Source organism: Micropterus dolomieu, linkage group LG05 (assembly GCF_021292245.1).
Source record: "Micropterus dolomieu isolate WLL.071019.BEF.003 ecotype Adirondacks linkage group LG05, ASM2129224v1, whole genome shotgun sequence".
Lineage (NCBI taxonomy): Eukaryota > Metazoa > Chordata > Actinopteri > Centrarchiformes > Centrarchidae > Micropterus > Micropterus dolomieu.
In genome coordinates this window covers 11,969,867-11,982,388 of record NC_060154.1, presented here as the reverse complement: position 1 = coordinate 11,982,388, position 12,522 = coordinate 11,969,867, and the positions used below count along the sequence as shown (strand labels likewise).

At 38.8% G+C, this 12,522-nt stretch overlaps 1 long non-coding RNA gene across 1 annotated transcript in view; it reads left to right on the top strand.

The window, feature by feature from the left end:
• The first annotated feature begins 2,421 nt into the window (after nt 1-2,421).
• The window catches only part of LOC123970636, a 17,681-nt gene continuing 7,580 nt past the window's right edge, over nt 2,422-12,522 (top strand). The window contains exon 1 of the long non-coding RNA XR_006825030.1: nt 2,422-2,483. This is a non-coding gene — a long non-coding RNA (uncharacterized LOC123970636). The remainder of the gene's footprint in view (nt 2,484-12,522) is intronic.

Below are 12,522 nucleotides of genomic sequence, written 5' to 3'. Positions count from 1 at the left end.
GGAGGCCACTGTGCTCTTAGGAACCTTAAGTGCAGCAGAAATTGTTTTGTAACCTTGGCCAGATCTGTGCCTTGCCACAATTCTGTCTCTGAGCTCTTCAGGCAGTTCCTTTGACCTCATGATTCTCATTTGCTCTGACATGCACTGTGAGCTGTAAGGTCTTATATAGACAGGTGTGTGGCTTTCCTAATCAAGTCCAATCAGTATAATCAAACACAGCTGGACTCAAATGAAGGTGTAGAACCATCTCAAGGATGATCAGAAGAAATAGACAGCACCTGAGTTAAATATGAGTGTCACGGCAAAGGGTCTGAATACTTATGACCATGTGATATTTCAGTTTTTCTTTTTTAATAAATTTGCAACAATTTCTACATTTCTGTTTTTTTCTGTCAAGATGGGGTGCTGAGTGTACATTACTGAGAAATAAAATGAACTTTTTTGATTTTTGGAAAATGGCTGCAATGAAACAAAGAGTGAAAAATTTAAAGGGGTCTGAATACTTTCCGTACCCACTGTATGTTTGAAGTGATTTTAAAGGTGCTACAAGTAGCATTTTTCAGCATTATGTCATTGTTAGATTATGATCCCTGTACGGCAAACACATGACACAGTTGGTAGATGTTATTTCCTACTGTATTTGTTAAGTATTGCCTTCATTTGTACTGAAAGTCTTAAAGTTTTTGGTAAAGAAATCCCTCTTTTGTGTCATAAAACAAATGTTTTCTGACTTTCCACACTAGCGAAAACTCAATACACCATAAAACTACTTACCAACCCCTCTATTATAGGCAGTCTACATGGGTATTTAGAGGACTAAAAGGTCAAACGCCACAAAACCAAAATAACTGTTACATTAAAACGATAATAATAAGGTCATCACTCAAGCTATGTGTTTTTGCTCCATTTTTTTCCTGAAAGCTTTTTGTAAGGGGTGGTGGGAAATGTCTTTGATGAGATCCAATATGACAAACTGTGTAAATGTATCACTTTAAATTATTTTCAAAAGGGCTTTTTATTTACCTCAGGGTTATAACCTTTCCATTACAGCCTCAGAGGCAGCTGTTCACCTCAGCTGTGACTGAAAGCTATAGTCAGCACATATACAAAGAACTACAAAAATACCCCTCTTAATGCTAATGCAATCAATATTGGGGTAGTCTCTTATCTTCCAGCTGTTCTTTATTAGCACTATAGGAGCGGGAGACTTAGCTTTAAGTGGCTTCTCCACATTTATTTTTCTTTTTACATATTCTGATATCTGAAAACTAAAACAACATTTTTCTTAGGGCAGTTTTTAGTGGAACAACACAGTAGCAGTGGGGTAGTAGCAATAACAGTGACTTAGATAATACCTGAATGCTGAGCCCAGTGATTGTCACGAATTATTACAGTAAATATTTTGAGTAGTCATAGTCCTGGCAATAATGTTACCCGAAATGTTTTGGTGCAGTACTGCAGTACTTAATGTTCTTGTAGAATTAGTAGCTCTGTACTTGTAATAGTATCAAAGCACTTGCTCAGATGAATGTTTTAGTATAATTCCTCTTGGCAAATCTTGTAAAAAAAAAACAAAAAAACCCCCACCCAACATAAAACTCTCCTGTAGTAGAAGAAGAAGGGAACAATTAATTGATACAGAGATTGACCACATCTCTCTCATGTCTGGGATGCATGACTAAATTTAATCACTTAAATTCCATGCCACTTTATTAGTAGCTTTTATGATGTTTTTTTTTTAAACTTTGATTTTTGATCTAACCCAAAGATCAGAATGATTGTAAGTGCTACTGGAATTGATTAATATAAGTAACACACTAAAACTGATATTTTTCATTTCTACTTGAAAATGCTGGATGGAAAACACAGGACACGGCATAAAGCCTTACCTAGCCCAAGTTTAAATTTCATACCAATACCATGAAAAATCACTATTTTACAAAGGTTTTTCTAAGTGTATGTCTTAACGTAGTTTTTCTAAAACAGCACTGCTCCTTGGCGGCAGGCGGCTGCTGTTGCATCGCTCCGTAGCTTGACGCAAATGTGTTTTTTTTGCTGGTAGATCATGAACTTCCTACTTAAAGCTGGATATCGTTATTTTCAGAATTTTATTGGCTACACGAACTGCCAGTCATCGGCACAATTGCTTGCAATTGGCTCGGCCTACCCACAAAATAATAGGGGCTGGCCCTTCCTTACAGCGCGGGCTCTCGTTGGCTGTTGAAGGCTGTGAAAAGGACATGTGAGCTCCTATTGGGTCGGATTTGGTATCACTCGAAAGATTAGAATTCAGTGGCTAATTTGAATACAAGCTATCGTAGTTTACATTGAAATCAGCATTATAACGGTTATAATGACATACAAGCCACATCTGCCGGCAAATATGAAACAATGCGGCAACAGTCCCTGGGGATTTATTAATGGAATTATGTGGTTTGGACTAAATATTTTTACTGGATTGGATCATCTGGACCTTTGACAAGGTAACAAGACCATTTTTGTTGGAATATAAGAATATAATTTTGCTTGTACTGGCTGGTCTGACAGAAACGCTGATTGTACCTGCTGTGGTGATTTGTATCTTGAAATGGTTTGCATTGGTCGAATCACGAGGATTTTAGCTTTCAAACGCTGTATCATAGTATGAAGTTAACATAGCAGTGTGCACATACTGAAAGCTGCCGCCAGGACGTGACGGCCCGTGGGCGGGCCGTTGGAATGTTAAGAGATTATTAAAGAGTAACTTTTATTTTCAATTGTGCACATAAGCACCTGTTCAAAACTATAAAGTAGTAAAAAAAACGTAAAAGAACAGTGGCTGACCTGATCTTTGAATATATGACAATCTATAGCTATTACCATTTTTGGCAGTGAAAATTGAAAATGAAAAGGTGACTAATTGCTTACCATCTAAGCTTTTTACCATTCCCTGACATCTACTGTCCTCTTGTGAAACTGGAGATCCAAGTGAAGACAGGATTATAATTGTGGAGAAAGTGCACAGGTGTTGCTAGACTTGGTAGCTAAAAGTGGCTGATGTGATAGTGATGGCGACACAATTTGTCTCTGTTCTCTTGTACACCCATGTAGTCACTACGAACCAGTGACCCCAAAGAATGACAGTTAGTCTTGTTTAGAAGCTAGCACTTAAGACCATCTACCAAATAACCACTTTCATGCTTCTACCAACAGAGACAGAGGAGAGATTTTCATAATATTGCTATAATAAAACACCTAAGCACCAAGCAGAGCATATCAGAGCTGTTTATCCATTCAACCACACCTGAAGGAGGGAGGGAAACTTCTGGCCTGTAAGCAATGTTTTAAAATGAATTCACATTAGTGAGGACATGGCCTAAAATGCCAAAGATTCCATTCATTAAAGGCAAGCAATCAATGAAGCAGCGGAAGCTCTGAATGCATCACCTGGCACTTTGCAGGGGTAACAACCATGATTAACAGCACAGGTGGTGAACCTCACTGACCAGACTTTACACTCCAAGGCTTTTGTAAGTGCAAAACACATTTATAATTCTATACTTGTTCATAGAGAACATTCAGAAGACACTCTTACCTATACATACCTTACGTTAACCTAAACTCGGGCTAACTATAACAATAACCCCAAACTAAAATTAACCTCAACCATTACACTAATTTAAACCATATTTAGAACCCTGTAATCTAAATCTTATTGCCCAAATTGTCCAATTTAAGAAGCTTGACCCCCACCAAGTAATCACTCACAGGCACACACACCTCCAAACCCTGCTAAAGCCATGGATATTGGGACCAGTGTTGGCCCACTCCTCTTTGCACTCACCATTAGTGTGTTTTCCAACCCAGTTAGCAAAGACCTCAGAGCTCAGCACTAGGGTAAAAAGTAGCACTCTTGGCTCAGTCCGCATTGAGCTGACCACAGCTGAGTAACCGATTCAGTGTTACATAACAAACATTTTGAATGATCTGTGGACCATATTTGCCATGTTTCTTCCAAAGGCTGTTAGTCTTCAGACTTCAGAATTTGTGACATTTTGATGTAGAGTCTCAGGTTAGTTCAACATTGTGCAACAGAGTACATTCCAGGTATTAATAACAAATGTTATGATTTAAGAGAAAATAAATCATCTTTCAAAAGCCTCGGGAAGTATTGAGTGCCAAATAATTATTGCAAAAGCCTTCACAGGCAGTTTTCCAGCAGTGTATGACAGTATGATATTTTAGTTGGTCGGTCTACTGCCAGATTCAGCCCCACAAGCAGCAAGTTATCCATCAGTGGGCAGAGTTAAAATATGCAATAGGCATTAGTAAGATAGTTAACAATGGAATCCAGTGCAGGCTGTTATGATGGGCCCTTGTGCTCCAGTTATGAAGCACATGCGCACACACAAACTGTGTTTGTGTCTAGGAATGAACCCTATATTGGCAAATTTATGTGCCTTGTTTCCTCGTTGTGAATGGTTTAACAACTGATAAGATTAGATGCAGTAAATACCTAACCTACTTAATTTAAAGCTCCGTAAATTGATTTCTTTCCATATCAACATATTAAATTCACCAGTTTTCTTTATGTGCTTCTCTCCAACACGCACACACACTTGCTGCTGCTGCGGCTGTGTTGCATGTGCCTGGACGCAGCAGTTTGAAGTACCAGCATGGATTGTTGGACTGTGTCACCTAGACTTTTTTTTTCTTGCAAAGTACATAAGTCAAAGAGAAACTTATAAGGAGCATGGCCAGTGCTGTCACTGTCAAAATCCTAAAACATCACTACAAATACCAGAGTGCAGGGGAGGTGTCCACTGTGCTGAAATGAGGCAGATTTGTTCGGAAATTTTCAGTACAATAACCTCCTGAATCACGGCAACCACATTCCTCTTCGACAGAGAGGCAAGACATTACACTACACTACAAAATGGCGAGCTGGGTGATTTCGGACACAGATAATGTAAACAACTACGATCTCTTGTATTTAAATTAGCCGCTGAACTCTAACCTTTCAAGTGACACCAAATCTGACCCAATAGGAGCTCACATGTCTCTTTCACAGCCTACAATAGCCAACGAGAGCCCGCGCTGTAAGGAAGGGCCAGCCCCTATTATTTTGTGGGTAGGCCAAGCCAATTGCAAGCAATTGTGCCAATGACTGGCACTTGTAGCCAATAAAATTATGAAAATAACAATATCCAGCTTTAAGTAGGAAGTTCATGATCTACCAGCAAAAAAAACCTTCTGCGTCAAGCTATCGGCTAATACGGAGCGATGCAGCAGTATCCGCTTGCCGCCAAGGGGCAGTGCTGGTTTAGAAAAACTACGCTAAGACATACACTTAGGAAAACCTTTGTAAAATAGTGATTTTTCATGGTATTGGTATGAAATTTAAACTTGGACTATGTAAGGCTTTATGCTGTGGCCCTACAGTGTATTCCAGCTAATAAGTCCCAGCTATAGTTGTCTGCATGCATTTGTTAACAAGCATTTTCAAGTAGAAATGAAAAATATTAGTTTTAGTGTGTTTTAAACTTATATTAATCAATTCCAGTAGCACTTACAATCATTCTGACTTTTGGGTTAGACATTCCAGAGTGTTATCAAAAACATGCATATACTCCAAATGGTTCAAGAGCTACATTCAATTTACTTTGGATACGCCTTGAATGGGCGTTTTGCATGAATTTTACAGGAATGTTAAGAGGTATATAGTAGTATGTGTCTTCTGATACTATTATAATAATGGTAACCATGATTAAAAGATAGCATCCACTTCAGTCCTTTCCCACAAATACAACATAACAAATACAATTTAACAAGATCACAGCAGCACATGCTGTCTTTGCGCCAGCTCTTGCTCCTGCAAGAACAGCCACAACTATAAAGTCTTTTTGGCAAAGAATTGACTTTAAACTGAGAAAATGTAAATGTAAAGCAAATTCTCACTATAATGGGTTAGGGGGACAAAACTATTGTTGGTTAATCTTTCTACAGGAAAACAATGTTAATTACTTGTTACATATTATCCACTGAAAGTGATAAAGTTTTGTTACTTAACATGGTTGCAAAAGTGTGACCGTGTGTCTCTGACATTTTCTACTTTAGATCATCTGAGGTTAGGTGGCACAGGAAATTGTACAACAGAAAACACTGGCATCTTGGGTCTTGGAGCTGCCTGTAAGGGATTCCCAATGGATAAGCTTCAAACAGGGGCTTTGATCAGCTGGTGTGGAGGGCAGGGTGTCTGCACGTGTGTGTGTGTGTGTGTGTGTGTGTGTGTGTGTGTGTGTGCGCGCGTATTTGTGTGTGTGCGTGTTTGTGCGCGTTTGTTTGGGGGGGGGTCAGCTGCAAGCCCAGCTTCTTGAGGCATCAAGAGAAGTGTTTGATGTGGAAATTTCCTCACCAGGTGGTATATAAAAAGGCCAGGGCTCCTAAAATATTGCAAACTACTGTCTGTCACAGGGGCGCTTAGAAGAAATATGGCTTACAGCCAATCAGATCATTTTTGCTATCAAGGAGCTGTTTGGGCCACACAAAGCTGGTTTGCCTTTGCATATTATCTAGTGTATGCTGCACATGAACAGTTTTAATGACAGCCCATTAAAAGTTTCTCATTCATATTAGTACAAGTGTGCCTATATGCTGTAAAGAGAGCTTATCTTGATGTAAATACTTCCACTTCTATGGACAAATGTATTATTTCTTTAGAGCTGCAGCTTAGATTTAAAGCATGACTGGAAATAATCTGTTCTACCAAGCAAAGTTATTTCTATTTTTCTGATCTGTGACTTTACTGTGAGTCTTTATAGTATTGACATCATAACATCACATACCCTTGACTTTGCACCTGTATTGTAAGGCAAATCAATGAACATGGCTATCACACTGAATGTCTGGAAAATGAGAAAATGAAGGATAGCAAATTAACCAACAACATATTCTGAGGACACAGTAAAGGTGGAGGAACCCTATGGTTAAAGTGCAGAAGTTAAGAAGTCCTCTTTGTGCATCATCATACCTTTTCACACAACAAAACTTTGTGTGTGTGAGTCTGTCTGAGCATCTCTGTGTGATTGGGAGGGGCTGGTATTGGTGGGTGTTAGTTAAACTTGCGTGTCATTCGCTCTGTTAAATACATAGTCCAAAAATAAAATGGACACAGAGTTGCCACTGAATCATCTAAGGATGTGTCTGTGCATAACACAAGACTGTGTGCTGCATATATATGCATGTTGGGGTGGTGGTGGTTTGGGGTGGCTTACTCATTTAACAAAATGAATTGCTCTTGGACTAAATTAAATTTCAGCTGGAATTAAATGATGGGAAGTGGTCTGTGTGTGCTACCAGATCGCCGTGGGAGGGCAATATTGCTAAAAGGCTTTTAAAGGATTAATTTAATGTTTTTTTTTTCTTCTTCTTCTCCCTCTCTCCCAGACAGTTTTTTTCTATTTCTTTGTTCCCTATCCAGGTGCTCATAAACCACAGCATTCCTTTTGCGTTGACATTTAGTAGCTAGAAAATGGTGGTAAGCCAGCCAACAGGGTGCTGTGTCCAAGGAGGTGGGCTGAGTGTTGTGTCTATGTTGTTTACATATCTGAGGGAGGCATTGTGGGAGAAAGCAACACACATGCTGTTGTTTTGTTTTGCTAGGACTAAAAGTGGGTGATGTGCTGTGGAAGTTGATATGGTGTATAGAGAAACTTTGATTCCTGTAGCAGCAGATATGTATCCATCAAAAGCCATGTACCCTGTGAAAAGTCCTGGTATGAAAACTCCTGCTCATGTATTGTAAATCATCCATAAGCCATAAACCTTTAGCCTAGCAATGTGCAGACAGTGTGAAGGATAAAGCAATCTTGTCTAACCCATAAAGTTACTTGACATGCAAATTCAACATCTCATAATCAGTGAAATCATCTAGAAAAATAAAATGTTTTGGAAAGACCCAGGTTCAATTCCCCACTGTGACACATCCACTAATGTGTCCCTGAGCAAGACACTTAATCCCTAGTTGCTCCAGAGGCGTGCGACCTCTGATATATAGCAATTGTAAGTCACTTTGGATAAAAGCCTCAATACCAAGTAATAACCAGGCTGGTATTGCCGATACTGATACCAATACGTTTTACATATTTTATTTCTACTGTCATATTCTTTAATTATAATATAAATATCCTGCTCAGAACTGCCGCTTCATTACATCCTATTATTGTGACAGACTTAATCTCAGATGTTTAGCGAAGTTTGCGTTGTTGCCAAAGTATTTCACTGTCTTTGCACACATATCACACAGAGCAAACATTATTACCTTCACAGCTAAAATACAGGCAGACGTGACTGTTTTTACAGTCAGCCATAGTCAGTATTCAATGGCGGGAAATGTAAAGGGCTGCAGCGGCTCACTACAAAGAAGCTCCGTCACAGAGCCGTAGCGCAAGCATGACTTTGACAGGCGTAAAAAAGTAGTTCCTATCAACCGAGTATAATTAGACCATCCTCACTCCAAATGACTGAGTTTAGATATCGATCCTTTTATAGGATTATCGATCCTACAGCAGGAAACGTTGGTATCAGAAATATCGATACTTTAGGATCGATCTGCACATCACTAGTTCTGTGGTTTCCTCGTCTGGTATTGCAGCTCAGCAATCTGTCTTCAGAGGACAAAACTATGCAAGTGGGCCATAACCATCTCACTCCGGCCGAACTCCAAAGAAGAGTAAAAGCTGGGGTTTGCATATACTGTGGCCAGCCTGTCAATTTTCTGGTTTCCTGTCCCCTTCAGTTAAAAGTGAAGGCTCATCAGTCTCAGTCGGGGTTCTGGTGAGTCAATCCACAGTTTCTTCTTCTCCCCAAACACACATGCAGTTAAATGTCAAATTATTGTTTGTTTACCAGCAGCTCTCACTCATGTGCTTTGGTAGACTTTGGTGCAGATGAAAGTTTTCGTGATTCCAATCTGGTGAGCTAGCAGGCATATAGCCTGAGCAGCTTCTTGAACCACTCGCTGCAAAGCTTGAGTTGCCGCTGGACTAAAGCTGATGATACACAGGGCAACTTTTTGAGCAATGTTGCTGGGCAATGTTACTAGTGGCAAGTTCGAATATGTTTTGAACGAATAGCAGCGGTGCACGGTGGGTGGTGGAGTGGTGGGGGAAGGGGATTACGGTAGTAATCTTTACTCATTACCATGCACGATTGCTCTAAAAGTTGCTCTGTGTATCATCAGCTTAAGTCCCTGAATCTACTCCCTGCTGGAAATCATTGTAAAGTCATCCATTTTTTTTGTCATTCCCTCCTAATGCTTTTATAGTTTTGGGAGTGCCTTGATTAAATAAACACAATACCCACATTGACTGGCCCTTGTGCAAAGTGGTGAGTTGGAGCAATATTTGCCATTCTTTGTGTCTTCAGTCTGCTTTGGCTCCTGCTGAAAATGTTACTAACCCAGCTGTCACTGAACCCTCAGATTTGTCCTCATGTGTACAACAATCTTGGTGAGGTGTTCAGTAAGCAGCAAGTCCTTTCCCTGCAACCTCTTTGGCAATATGAGCCACAGCTGTAGCCTAAACTCCAGCTGTGTTCCACACCATTTTGGTGAGGACAGGAAAAAGGTCTCCGCCATTTTGGGTCTAAAGTGTTGAGCTTTGCGGGCCTACCATTTTGAATCATTGTGTGACGAGCCATCCACATGTTCTCGTCCGCTATTTTCCCTGTTGCTTCCCCCTCTATTGTCACACACATGCACACACCTACACATGTATGCTTGCTGATTGATGTATGCTTTGTTTGCTCAGAATAGATGATAGCAGTTCATTAGCTGAAGTTGTTAATCATTGATTTGGGCTAAGGTTAAATAAATCCTATTGTACTTTTAAATAGCTGTTGGGTATTTGTATGTTTGTGTTGTAATAACAGCTGGTTGTGGTTAATGCTCAGATTCACCCTTTACTGTCTACACTATTAACGTAAATTAGTATTTAAAATTTGAATGGTGTATTAGAACAAAAACATGATAATTTTTTCTTCCAACTTTGAATATGACATAATACACAATACACAATAAAAAGCAGCTTCCCATGAGTCTTCATGGATACATTTAAAGTGGAAGCAGGTCAAGTACAAGTGGAACAATCACCAAAAATATTTCATGCTAATAAACAATCGTCCTCTGCTAATTTTTATTTTAAAGTTTTGTTAACAAATTAATGTATGACATTTGCAATCGAATGTCATTGCAGAATCCTTTTTTACTTATTTTGAAAACGTCCTTGCATGTTACACCTCATAACACTAAACAACCAATCCTGCCTGCGACCCATCAGTCAATCAATCAAGCAAACAGTCCATTCCCCCAGTACACTAATAAATAAATCTCGCAACCAATCAGATATGGTTATCCAGAAGCTGATGATGCTCACAGAAAAACATTAGTGCCACTCTGCTCTCACTTTAAATTAGCAGGCGAGAGAGTGACAGTGAAACGATGAATGGATTCTGGTTTGCTAGGGCTTGTTTTGATGACCCATGCTCAGTTAAATTATTGCAGTAATGATGCCACGACAGTGATGAATCACTCCTGTTACTATTTCATCAGCTCTGTCAATAATTGCACTTTGAAAATTGATTCAAAGTGAGTATGTAGAACCTGGGCAAAAAAAAGAAGTTCTTTTTACTGTAAAAGGAATATTTGTTTATCAAGTTTGGCAAAAACTACCGCAAGGTGTGAAAGGTTTTGTGCGCAGGATTCCAGTTTTACATATAGCAGGCAAGTCAGCGTACCATCAAAATGATTTTGAAGCTGTTATTTTAGGATAAAAATACTACATAATGTTGAAAATAAATGTCAGTTTGTCAGTTTTTTTTGCTTATTGTGTTTGTTGTAGCACGATGTCAACCTTTTTAATGTCTTGCCCCATCCAGGCTGTGATTGGTCAGTTCACAAAAAGTTGCACTGATTAGCAACTTTGTGTACACACTTGGATAAAAAAAGCACCCAATTTTCTCCCTACTCTGACCAAGAATAACGTACCGGCAGCTTGTGAATAGTGCCGGTACTGGTCAAAGCAATGCAAAAATGCATACAATGAATGCCAACTGTAGAAGGCAAAAGCCAAATCTCTGACATTTTGGGCGATGTTTTTAGCCCCCCAAAAGAGGGGGCTAGAACATTTGGTTAACTGACGTTTATACCTAGGTTTGCTTGGTTAACAGCTAATGGTACTGTAACGTTCGTTTACAAAAAGCAAAGGTAGGCCTAACATTATAGACACTTGCCACTTACCTGGTTGAAACACCATGATGAAAACCATATTTCCATTTAAAAAAGTCTACAAGACTTTGTTCCCACCTTTTAGTTCATTGGCAGGACCCTCCTGTTTATGCACAATTTGAAGAGCTTTTTATGTCAGTGACTGGCTAGTAGATAAATGGTACTTTGTGTGGGCTCTGCTTTCTCCCACCTTGCACTAAACATAGCATTGACTCACTGATCAGTCAGTCATGTCATCAAATTTACCGTCAATATGACCTGCTGATCGGGAGAATGTAGTTGCACTGAATCAGCAAATGAATGATGCAATCTTAATTTACATGTGGTGTAAAGTAAACGAGGTGTAAGCCTAGAAGGTTTTTAATTTTTTTTTTTTTTTATATTTGTATTATTTACTTTTTGATTATGAAGTCTTGGACCTTTATAGTTTAAGTTAAATCATTTTGACCTATGTTAGTCCTGATTAGTAACAGTATGTGCATATAGCTATTGCCTGAGTGTGCTCATAATAGATGAAAGAGATCACAATAAGCACAATTGTACATGTAAACACATACAACAACAATGAAAGCATAGGGCTATATACTTTTAGCCTATACTGTATATAGCAGTTATAGTAAATGCATTATATACTGTATATATTATATGCAGTATATAGTTTTTTAGTATATATTGGTATTTATGTGCAAGGCTTTATTATGCATTTATTGTCTGAAACACAATCTTAATTATTTAATTGCCAGTATCTTGTTTTTCAACAAACAGAATCAAAGATTAATTCTGATGTAGTGGTTATTTTTTTCAGTATGAATTTAAGCACCCTTTAATTAAAGGTTATTTGTTGTCTTACAGATTTGCATAGAACCTTTGGGTTCTATATAGAATCTTGATATTTACAGTGGGTACGGAAAGTATTCAGACCCCTTTAAATTTTTCACTCTTTGTTTCATTGCAGCCATTTTCCAAAAATCAAAAAAGTTCATTTTATTTCTCAGTAATGTACACTCAGCACCCCATCTTGACAGAAAAAAACAGAAATGTAGAAATTTTTGCAAATTTATTAAAAAAGAAAAACTGAAATATCACATGGTCATAAGTATTCAGACCCTTTGCTCAGTATTTAGTAGAAGCACCCTTTTGATCTAATACAGCCATGAGTCGTTTTGGGAAAGATGCAACAAGTTTTTCACATCTGGATTTGGGGATCCTCTGCCATTCCTCCTTGCAGATCCTCTCCAGTTCTGTCAGGTTGGATGGTA